The sequence below is a fragment of the Nerophis ophidion genome, linkage group LG16 (assembly GCF_033978795.1).
Source record: "Nerophis ophidion isolate RoL-2023_Sa linkage group LG16, RoL_Noph_v1.0, whole genome shotgun sequence".
Lineage (NCBI taxonomy): Eukaryota > Metazoa > Chordata > Actinopteri > Syngnathiformes > Syngnathidae > Nerophis > Nerophis ophidion.
In genome coordinates, this window is record NC_084626.1 from 23,000,766 (window position 1) to 23,012,948 (window position 12,183).

Below are 12,183 nucleotides of genomic sequence, written 5' to 3' on the forward strand. Positions count from 1 at the left end.
GTCTTGCAGCCACTAACGTTGTTCTGCACAACATGATTTACAGTTGTCACTTTAGTTGTGTTATGTGCGCAATGACGAGTTGTAAAGCACCAGTTCTCTTATAGATGGTACGCTACGTGAAGGTATGCCAAGGTTTAAGTAAGATTGATCAAAAACATTCTAAAAAATAGCAGTCAGTTATAAATACTTAATGAATATATTTATTGAATAATACTTCAACAAAATATGAATGTAAGTTCACAAACTGTGAAAAGAAATGCAACAATGCAATATTCAGTGTTGACAGATTTTTTGTGGACATGTTCCATAAATATTGATGTAAAGATTTATTTTTTTGTGAAGAAATGTTTAGAAGTAAGTTGATGAATCCAGATGGATCTCTATTACAATCCCCAAAGAGGGCACTTTAAGTTGATGATTACTTCTATGTGGAGAAATCTGCATTTATAATTGAATCATTTGTTTATTTTTCAACAAGTTTTAAGTTGTTTTTATATATATTTTTTCCAAATAGTTCAAGAAAGACCACTACAAATGAGCAATATTTTGCACTGTTATACAATTCAATAAATCAGAAACGGATGAAATAGTGCTGTATTTTACTTCTTTATCTCTTTTTTTCCAACCAAAATGCTTTCCTCTGATTAGGGGGTACTTGAATTAAAAAAATATTCACATGGAGTACATCACTGAAAAAAGGTTGAGAACCACTGTTGTAGAGCAGTGGTTCTCAACCTTTTTGTATCCGGGGACCGGTCAACGCTCAATAATTTGTCCCGCGGCCCAGGGGGGTGTCCTTTTTTTTCTTTTTTCTTCTTTGTCATGAAAAAGGGATGTTTTTGTCGTGAAAAAGGGAGTTTTTTGTGGTTAGTGCACTACTTGTAAGTGTATATTGTGTTTTTTATGTTGATTTAATAAAAAAAATAAAAACATTTTTTATTTATTTATTTATTTTTTTTTTTAATAAAAACAATTTCTGCGGCCTGGTGGTTTGGGACCACTGTTGTAGAGGACGTTAAAGGCAGTGCAGTCACGGCAGCCCTTAATAATGTCGGCCGTGTGAAAATTGGGACAAATTCGGGAAAATTGTTGCACCGGTAGATTGTCGGGAGGTGCACTGAAATTCAGGAGTCTCCCGAAAAATTGTGAGGGTTGGCTTTCCTAGGGCAGGAAACCCATTCATAGAACGTGAATTAATTAAAAAGTGCAGGTTAGATTTTTTAAGAAATCTTTTCTCGAGGCCCAGCCTCCCATTTACACATTTAGCTGTAAAAATCGGCTGTACAGTATTTGTGTTTGGGTCCCTTTTTTTCCAGGAACACTAATATCAAAGTCACAATGTCCGATGGAATTCCAAAAAAAGTTATGACGGACCACCTCAAAAAATGGAATTTGACCGTTTTTTACTGAATGGGACACCCAAAATGTGGGATTTACAATATTAACTACGAACAACAAAACACTGAATATTAACAACATCCTCGGTAGACATCTTTTACAACAAAAATGCCCAAAACAGCAAAATATGAATGCAAAGGGAAATAAACATCGTAGAGGGCCTCAGCCCTTCAAGGTACTCAAAGCGCTTTGACACTATTTCCGCATTCACCCGTCAACACACTGATGAGTGTAAAAGTAAAAGCAAAGACTTTGTACTGTTAATTTTTTTCTTTCTGTGTATTTTTCACCGCCCTTGCTGGACTTGTTGCAAATTGCATACAACACAAGGAAACAAGTTGAGCGGCTTGACAAGGAGCGCACACCTCCATTCACCCTCAAACACACACACACACACACACACACACACACACACACACACACACACACACACACACACACACACACACACACAAACTCGAGCAGAGACAGATGCAGAATGTTTTCTTTGTCACATGCTCTTAGGTGGGAGGACAGAAGAGACTAGATGCACATTTGTTCCGGCAAAGAAAGACAGAGACACAGAAGTGGTTAATGTGTGTTTGTTTGCAGTAACTTGGCCGTGCTATTCTAAGTCTGTGGACTGTTTGATGTGTGCTAGTTTCCATGGAGGATGAAGTCAAGTTGTTCAACTGTACTCATGTTTTCCTGTGTGTGTGTGTGTGTGTGTGTGTGTGTGTGTGTGTGTTAGTCTGTTTGAGCAACTTCCCATTACATAACTGTGTCTATCCAAGCAAATATTTCTACCCTCGGTCGTACACTTGATACAGTATTAGGGTTGTACGGTATGCTGGTACTAATAAAGTACCGCGATACTAATTGATTGAAATCGGTACTATACTACCTTTTGAAAAGTACCGATACCGTTCTGTGACTACGGAGCCGAGGCGCATGATGTTGAGTGTGTCAAATTGCACACACAAAGCGCATACAAGCAATAACATCTTAGAGAGGAAGAATGGCAAAAAACAACTCCACTGGTTATTAAAGAGTGCGTTAAGGTGACACTTTAAACAAGGAAGCGCTGTGCTTGAAGGGCTGCTTTAGTATTACCGCATTTGCTTCAAACATAAGTAAACATTTAAATAAAAAGCATTCAGATCTGCACAAGAAGTTATAAAGAGTGACATGTAATAATATAGGTGTTACACCTGACCGGCTGTTTGGCTCCGGTGCAGACTGTAGTCGAGGAGCACAGGGGAGATATGTAAATATAGATATGTAAATTTGTATATTTAGGCAGCTTTTGTCCAATTGTTCACCTCAAATCCTTAATTTTAACCATGTTTTATACATGGATCATGCTTTGTTTCCATTATTAAATATACCTTATTTTTCGGACCATAGGGCGCACCAGATTATTAGGCAAACTGCCGATGAGCGGGTGTAGTCAGGTCTATTTTCATACAAAAGGCGCACCGGATTATAGGGCGCATTAAAGGGGTCATATATATATATATATATATTTATTTTTTTCTAAATGTAAAACACTTCCTTCTTCTACATAACATGTAAGGCTGGTTCTTTGGTCAAAATGTTGCAAAGTTTATGTTTTACAGATCATCTTCAAGCCACTTTCTGACCTTAAAACACTTCCTGAAATTAAAACACTTTCTTATGGTCTACATAACATATGATGGTGGTTATTTGGTCAAAATGTTGCACAGATTAGGTTTTACAGACAAATGTCAAGTAGCTTTCTGAGCATCGCTTCAGGATGCGCCATTTTGTGGGCGGTCTTATTCATGTGGCTCACCTTTGACTGCGTCTTTTCTCAGTCATCTTTGCCGTAGCGGTGTAGCGTGCAAGGACAGGAGTGTAGAAGTGCGCCTCATAGTCCGAAAACTGTTTTAATGACATTCATACTTTACTTAAATCAATAACAGAGCAGCATCTCATCATCCGTCGTTCACTAGTGCAAAAACAATGCCCGAAATGTGTCCCTTTTTAAAAACCGTCTGACCAGGACTCTTTAAAAACTAAAGTTCCTCGGGTGAATAATGTAAACTCACTACACCAGTATGTTTTAGCGCTTTCATGGTGAGTTTATTGACAGATATAAAGAACTTTACACTACGTTTTATTAGAAATGGCAGCAGCTGAGCATTAATGTCCCAAAACAAGAAGATGTAGAAAAAGAAGAAGCTTATCGACTACGGTGTCGGCACGAACCACAAAGGCGGATCCACGAAAATTTTCAGGACTTATGTCGATCCCAAATACAGATCAGCTCGTACCAGAAAGTAAGAAAAGTTGCTTTTGCCAGATAATGTCTTACCTTATACACACACCATGATAGTACCTGTATGCTGAAGCACAGTACAAGTGCAAGTACAAACACACAGTACGTCTTTGGCTTGACAGATTGCCAAAGTCGTACTGTGTAATGTCTTATTTTTTTAATGGAACATATAAAATGTTGGTGTTGTTTACTTGAGTCATATTGCAGTCCACACATGTGTGACTGCCCTCATATTGCATCTACCATCTATTGGTCACAGTTATCATTTCAACATCCATCCATTTTCTACCGTTAGTCCCTTTCGGCATGTACCAAATAAAATAACTTCAATGTCACTAAGCATAACAAAAACTATTCCGTGCAGTAGACACACCGGATTATAAGGCGCACCGTGAGTTTTGAGAAAATGAAAGGTTATGAAGTGCGCCTCATAGTCCGAAAAATACGGTATGTACCAAAATATCTGATCTGTAGCTTCTCACTTTTAGCGGTGGTACTTACAGTACAGTACATACGACCAATCTAGCATTTCAAAGTGTTCAGTGGTAGGGAAATCCACATAGTTGTTGCCACCCTGTCACATATAATCACTATTATTTTAGTATTTCAACTTTCGACAAAATGATTTTCAGTGAGCATATGACAAGCACCATAGCACTTGGACTGGGTTGGTCTTTTTAGATGTTAATGTTGGGTTTGATACCGTTGAGAGTCATATCTTAATAGGGAGCTGGGGAAATTGAGTTGGCATTAAAATATACCACATTTTATTACTGTGCTGCACCACTTTTAAAAGGGTCTTAAGAGATCTCACTGTGATGTATTTGAAATGTGCTGCCTCCAATGCTGGAATGTAGACCATTTTTTTGTAATACCCTACTGGGAACATATCTTTTTTTTTTTACTGTAGAAAAACAAACTTAACAGCTCTGACATTTTGTAGCTGACTGACAAATTATTGGGAGGCTGAAGGCTTTATTTTAAAGATTTGTAGAACAGCCTGTTTTTGCAAATCTGTCTGCCATGAAGTGATTGGCGTAAGGAGCATGGTCCATTAAGTATTTTATGTTCGTTATGAATCATCGCTTAATTCTAACTCAGTGCTTCTCAAACAGTTGGGCAGGCCCCCCCTGGAGAGGCGTGTTGAGGTGTTAGGGGGGGGGGTCCGGTATTTAAATTTTTTAGTTCTGGAACACTACACAAGCCTCAAGTTTGGTGGCAGCAAGCTGGAATTATTCAACAGGCTCAACCATGAAATATGACCAAGTAACTGTAAGAAAAAAACAATTCACCAGTCTTCAGCTCGGTGGCATGTGGGTGCTGGTGCCAGCTCGGGCGATACTAACGAATCGTGTTTGGTACTATACCGCCTCTGAAAAGTACCGGTATCGGACTGATACCCAAATTCGTGGTAGGATCCAAAACTAATGTAAGAAGAATAAGTGATTATTACATTTCAACAGGAGTGTAGATATAACATGTTAAAACAGAAAATAAGCAGATATTAACAGTAAATGAACAATAATAATCAATTTGTACAGTTTGTCCCTCATAATGTTGACAAAATATTAAAATGATACATGACACACTATGTTACTGCGTACGTCAGCAGCTAAATTAGGAGCCTTTGTTTGCTTACTTACTAATAAAAGACAAGTTGTCTTTCTTGTATGTTCACTATTTTATTAAAGGACAAACTGTCACGATGGAGGCGCATTGTGATGCGCTTTGTGTCACCCCGTGATGCAGGAAGACCAGGACAAGCAGGGATTGCAGGTAGGAGCTTGGTTTAATATACAAAAACAAAAGAACACTGATGCCAAAACAGACAAAAGAAAAGGCGTGCCAGCCCACGGGAAGCTAACGCTAATTTAGCAGGGAGTCCAGAAGTCCAACAGTAATGTGCCGAGCACACGCGAAGCTAAGGCGAAACTTAGCACTAGCATAAACATTGACGAAAAACCAACGTGAGAGTTGCATGAAGCAAACAACGAACCAAGACTGAACAACGGGAGAAGGCAGGCTTAAATACAAGGAGACAGTAATTATAAACAGGTGTGTGTCAAAAAAAAACAGTGCAGGTGGAACAAATGAGAAACCATGGTAACAAGACAAAACAAGGAAGTGCACAACCCAGGGATCGGAAGAGTCCAAAAATAATCAGGAAACACAAAAGGACTCAAAAACCAAAACAATGTATGATCCGGGCGATGGATCATAACACAAACTTACCGTAACATTTTTTTGTTGAAATAAAGCCAATAATGCCATTTTTTGTGATCCCCTTTATTTTAGGAAAGTACCGAAAAGTATCGAAATAATTTTTGTATCGGTACCAAAGTATTGGTCACGGGACAACACTAGTGCCAGCAACTCAAAGACTGGTTTGTGCAGAGAAATAAATGATCAGGATCTTAATCATAATCAAATTTCGGGGGGTGTGACAAAAAGTATGGGGGCATGAGAGAAAAGAATAGAACACTAAATGGTCCCTAGTGTGTGAATGTGAGTGTGAATGTTGTCTGTCTATCTGTGTTGGCCCTGCGATGAGGTGGCGACTTGTCCAGGGTGTACCCTGCCTTCCGCCCGATTGTAGCTGAGATAGGCGCCAGCGCCCCCCGCGACCCCAGAAGGGAATAAGCGGTAGAAAATGGATGGATGGATGGATGTCTGAACCGAATCGAATTACAGTGGCTTGGATATCTCTTCTGAGGATACGATGGGACAACATTTTGAGCGTAGATGTGAAAAATAAACTTAGAAACTGCATGAGCAGGCTTCTAACAGCATGGTATGAAAATACTTTTTCACTGTCACCATAACCCTGTTTGATATTTTTGCACTCCCCCTGCCTGCTCTCTGTGAGTTGAGCACCTCATAGCAGCCCATTTACCGCACTTCATAACCCCGAGGAACGTGTGGTACCATTTAAAGCTTGGGTACTGGATGTGGTACATTTTTTTTTTTTTTTACAGAAATGTCCAATTCGTTAACAGACACGGAAAAAGCCTCAGTTTGTTGCTGATCAGAAAGGCAAAACTAATTGTAGAGCAGCTTTCGGTTACCCAATGACCTCCGGGAAGTATTCATGTAAAAAGGAACCTAAACTATAATTTGTGATACATTGGAACGAGCATGACGCCACAGACCAGGCAGAACGATAATGTCACATTGTGGTACATTTCTAAAAGACTAGTGTAGTAATAGGGATGCAACTAACAATTAATTTAATAGTCAATTAGTCCAGTCGTTCTCCACCTTTTTTCAGTGATGTACCCCCTGTGAACATTTTTTTTTAATTCAAGTACCCCCTAATCAGAGCAAAGCATTTTTGGTTGGAAAACAAGAGATAAAGAAGTAAAATACAGCACTATGTCATCACTTTCTGATTTATTAATTTGTACAACAGTGCAAACTATTGCTCATTTGTAGTGGTCTTTCTTGAACTATTTTGGAAAAAAAGATTTAAAAATAACAAAAAACTTGTTGAAAAATAAACAAGTGATTCAATTATAAAGATTTCTACAAATAGAAGTAATCATCAAGTTAAAGTGCCCTCTTTGGGGATTGTAATAGAGATCCATCTGGATCCATCAACTTAATTCTAAACATTTCTTCACAAAAAAAATCAATCAATCAATCATCAATATTTATTTATATAGCCCCAAATCACAAATGTCTCAAAGGACTGCCCAAATCATTACGACGACAACATCCTCGGAAGAACCCACAAAAGGGCAAGGAAAACTCACACCCAGTGGGCAGGGAGAATTCACATCCAGTGGGACGCCAGTGACAATGCTGACTATGAGAAACCTTGGAGAGGACCTCAAATGTGGGCAACCCCCCCCCTCTAGGGGACCGAAAGCAATGGATGTGGAGCGGGTCTAACATGATACTGTGAAAGTTCAATCCATAGTGGCTCCAACACAGCCGCGAGAGTTCAGTTCAAGCGGATCCAAGACAGCAGCGAGAGTCCCGTCCACGGGAGACCATCTCAAGCGGAGGCGGATCAGCAGCGTAGAGATGTCCCCAACCGATACACAGACGAGCGGTCCATCCTGGGTCTCGACTCTGGACAGCCAGTACTTCATCCATGGTCATCGGACCGGACCCCCTCCACAAGGGAGGGGGGGACATAGGAGAAAGAAAAGAAGCGGCAGATCAACTGGTCTAAAAAGGAGGTCTATTTAAAGGCTAAAGTATACAGATGAGTTTTAAGGTGAGACTTAAATGCTTCTACATCTTTAACATCAATATTTATGGAACATGTCCACAAAAAATCAAGCTGTCAACACTGAATATTGCATTGTTGTATTTCTTTTCACAGTCTATCAGATTCCAGCAAACACAGAGTGAGATGTTCTACCTCTTATGCGAAACACAAATGCATAAAATGACTTAACACATTAAATGACAAGTAAAACATTTACAAACACAACAACCAACTTCTAAAACATTAAAACCGACTCCAAAACACATAAAATGACTCCGAAGAGATGCACAGTGACATCTAAAACGTAAATTACTCCTAAAACACATAACAAGACTCCTAAAACTCATAATAAGACTCCTAAAACACATTAAGACTCCTAAAACATGTAAAAAACTCATAAAACACGGAAAAATACTCCTAAAAACATGTAAAAAAAAAAACCTCATAAAACAAATTTAAAAACAGATCCTAAAACACATAAAAAACTCATAAAACACGTAAAAATACTCCTAAAAATGTCATGATCCACGTCTTGCATCATGGCATATTCTGGTTTTGGTTCTGTTTATCACATTCTGTCTTGTATTTGTCTTCCTCAGTCCTTTTTGGCACTTCCTGGTTTTGTTTGCGTTGTCATAGTTACCCACTTAGTGTCACCTGTCTCTGCTTTGATCACGCGCACCTGCCCTTGATTATTTATCTCCCTATAAGGTATATAAGGTAACGTGTGGAGTTCCCCAGGGTTCGGTCCTTGGCCCTGCACTCTTCAGCATCTACATGCTGCCGCTAGGTGACATCATACGCAAATACGGTGTTAGCTTTCACTGTTATGCTGATGACACCCAACTCTACATGCCCCTAAAGCTGACCAACACGCCGGACTGTAGTCAGCTGGAGGCGTGTCTTAATGAAATTAAACAATGGATGTCCGCTAACTTTTTGCAACTGAACGCCAAAAAAACAGAAATGCTGATTATCGGTCCTGCTAGACACCGACCTCTATTTAATAATACAACTCTAACATTTGACAACCAAACAATTAAACAAGGCGACACGGTAAAGAATCTGGGTATTATCTTCGACCCAACTCTCTCCTTTGAGTCACACATTAAAAGCGTTACTAAAACGGCCTTCTTTCATCTCCGTAATATCGCTAAAATTCGCTCCATTCTGTCCACTAAAGACGCTGAGATCATTATCCATGCGTTTGTTACGTCTCGTCTCGACTACTGTAACGTATTATTTTCGGGTCTCCCCATGTCTAGCATTAAAAGATTACAGTTGGTACAAAATGCGGCTGCTAGACTTTTGACAAGAACAAGAAAGTTTGATCACATTACGGCTGTACTGTATATACCTTTATATACATATATACATACATATATACCTATACTGTATATACCTTTATATACATATATACATACATATATACCTATACTGTATATACGTTTATATACATATATACATACATATATACCTATACTGTATATACCTTTATATACATATATACATACATATATACCTGTACTTTATATACCTTTATATACATATATACATACATATATACCTATACTGTATATACCTTTATATACATATATACATACATATATACCTATACTGTATATACCTTTATATACATATATACATACATATATACCTATACTGGCTCACCTGCACTGGCTTCCTGTGCACTTAAGATGTGACTTTAAGGTTTTACTACTTACGTATAAAATACTACACGGTCTAGCTCCATCCTATCTTGCCGATTGTATTGTACCATATGTCCCGGCAAGAAATCTGCCTTCAAAGGACTCCGGTTTATTAGTGATTCCCAAAGCCCAAAAAAAGTCTGCGGGCTATAAACACTAGTGATTTAGGGCTATATAAGTAAACATTGATTGATTGATTGATTGACTATATATGCCCGCCTCTGTTTGACATTCAGTCTTGGACTCTTGTTTGCTCCCACGCAACAGATGACGTCACATTCCAGCATTGTGGTAACTATAAGCGCTCGATTAGCTTCCACGCTATTTTGTTTGTTCTTTTCCCTAGTTCTCACGCTAGCGCTTTCTGTTCTTTCTAGCTTTTACGCTAGTTCTGTTGTTTTGTTTGTTAGTGCCCTCATGCAAAGTGTTTTGTTTCCTAGTCTGTTTTATAGTGTTATTTAGTGTGTAAATAAATCATTATCCTTACCCTCACACTGTGTTCCATCTTCCGCCGCATCCACGAGAGAACAACTTATCACCACAACGCCACGGGGTCGTCACAAAAAACATGTAAAAAGACCCCTAAAACAAATTTAAAAACAGAACCTAAAACACATAAAAAACTCTCAAAACACGTAAAAATACTCCTAAAAACATGTAAAAAGACTCCTAAAACAAATTTAAAAACAGAATGAGGTGTTTGCATCCTTTGTGAGCACATACACTTGGTGGCCTTGTAGGTGAACAGTGAACGTGAATGGAAGACCTGAAGGATAAAATAATTTACGAGTGCGCATCATCAGTAGTGTTCTGAACTTGCATTCATATTTTGTTGAAGTATTATTCAATAAATACATTTATAAAGGATTTTTGAATTGTTGCTATTCTTAGAATATTTCAAAAAAATCTCACGTACCCCTTGGCATACTTCAAGTACCCCCAAGGGTACGCGTACCCCAATTTGAGAACCACTGGATTAGTCAACGATTATCTTAACGATTAGTCGGATAATAAAGTGTACACATATTTAATGGCTCTAATTTTTCCATCGACTTCTAAATGCAGCTTAAGTTATTTTAGGGCTGTGGTCACAAACAAAAAAGATGAATAATGCATTTATAACCGTGCTGCTCATTCATCTGTTACATAAACTAAAAGAACTATTAAATGTTTTCCATACGGCGCACCGGATTGAAATGCCCACTGCCGACGAGCAGGTCTAGTCAGGTCTTTTTCCATACAAAAGGTGCACCGGATTATTAGGCGCATTAAAGGTAAAAAAATGTTTTTATTATTTTTTTCCTGAAATTAAAACACTTTCTTATGGTCTACAAAATATGTGATAAATAAATAAATAAATAAATGGGTTGTACTTGTATAGCGCTTTTCTACCTTCAAGGTACTCAAAGCGCTTTGACACTACTTCCGCATTTACACATTCACACACACATTCACACACTGATGGAGGGAGCTGCCATGCAAGGCGCCAACCAGCACCCATCAGGAGCAAGGGTGAAGTGTCTTGCTCAGGACACAACGGACGTGACGAGGTTGGTACTAAGTGGGATTTGAACCAGGGACCCTCGGGTTGCGCACGGCCACTCTTCCACTGCGCCACGCCGTTATTTGGTCAAAATGTTGCATAGATTAGGTTTTACAGACAAATTTCTAGTAGCTTTCTGAGCGTCTCTTTAGGATGCACCGTTTTGTGGGCGGTCTTATTTACGTGGCTTACCTTCGACAGCATCTTCTCTCCGTCATCTTTGTTGTAGCGGTGTAGCGTGCAAGGACGGGCGTTTGAAGAAGTGTCAAAAGATGGAGCTAACTGTTTTAATGACATTCAGACTTTACTTCAATCAATAACGGAGCAGCATCTTCTCATCCGTGGCTCACTAGTGCAACAACAAAAACGCCTGGAAATTTTGTCCCGTGAAAAAACGTCCGACCGTAAACCTTTAATAACTAAAGTTTCTTGGGTGAATTATGTGAACCCAATACAGTTTTTAGCGCTATGATAGCTAGTCTACTGACAGATGTTAGAACTTTACGCTACTTTATATTAGAAATGGCAACAGCGGAAGATGAAAGCCACATAAGAAGGTAGAGAAAAAGAAGCTTATGACTACAGTATCGGCACGGACTACATTTTCAGAATTTATGCAGATCCCAACATCTGCAGGCACCAGTAGGTAAGAAAAATTGGTTTTGCATAATGCGAAACAAAACGGCAGATATGTCTGCTAATAGGGGCCATTTTGCTGTCCTTATATACACACCAGAATAATACTCATGTGTTTCATGCGCCGACAATCCATCAAGCGGTGTGGCTTCATAGCTTACCCATCCATCCATCCATCTTCTTCCGCTTATCCGAGGTCGGGTCGCGGGGGCAGCAGCCTAAGCAGGGAAACCCAGACTTCCCTCTCCCCAGCCACTTCGTCTAGCTCTTCCCGGGGGATCCCGAGGCGTTCCCAGGCCAGCCGGGAGACATAGTCTTCCCAACGTGTCCTGGGTCTTCCCCGTGGCCTCCTGCCAATTGGTCGTCCCCGAAACACCTCCCTAGGGAGGCGTTGGGGTGG

General features: G+C 39.4%; 1 protein-coding gene across 7 annotated transcripts in view; it reads left to right on the forward strand.

The window, feature by feature from the left end:
• LOC133535173 (band 4.1-like protein 1) overlaps positions 1-12,183 on the forward strand; it is a 229,924-nt gene that overhangs the window by 61,436 nt on the left and 156,305 nt on the right. The gene's annotated exons all lie outside the window — the stretch shown is intronic.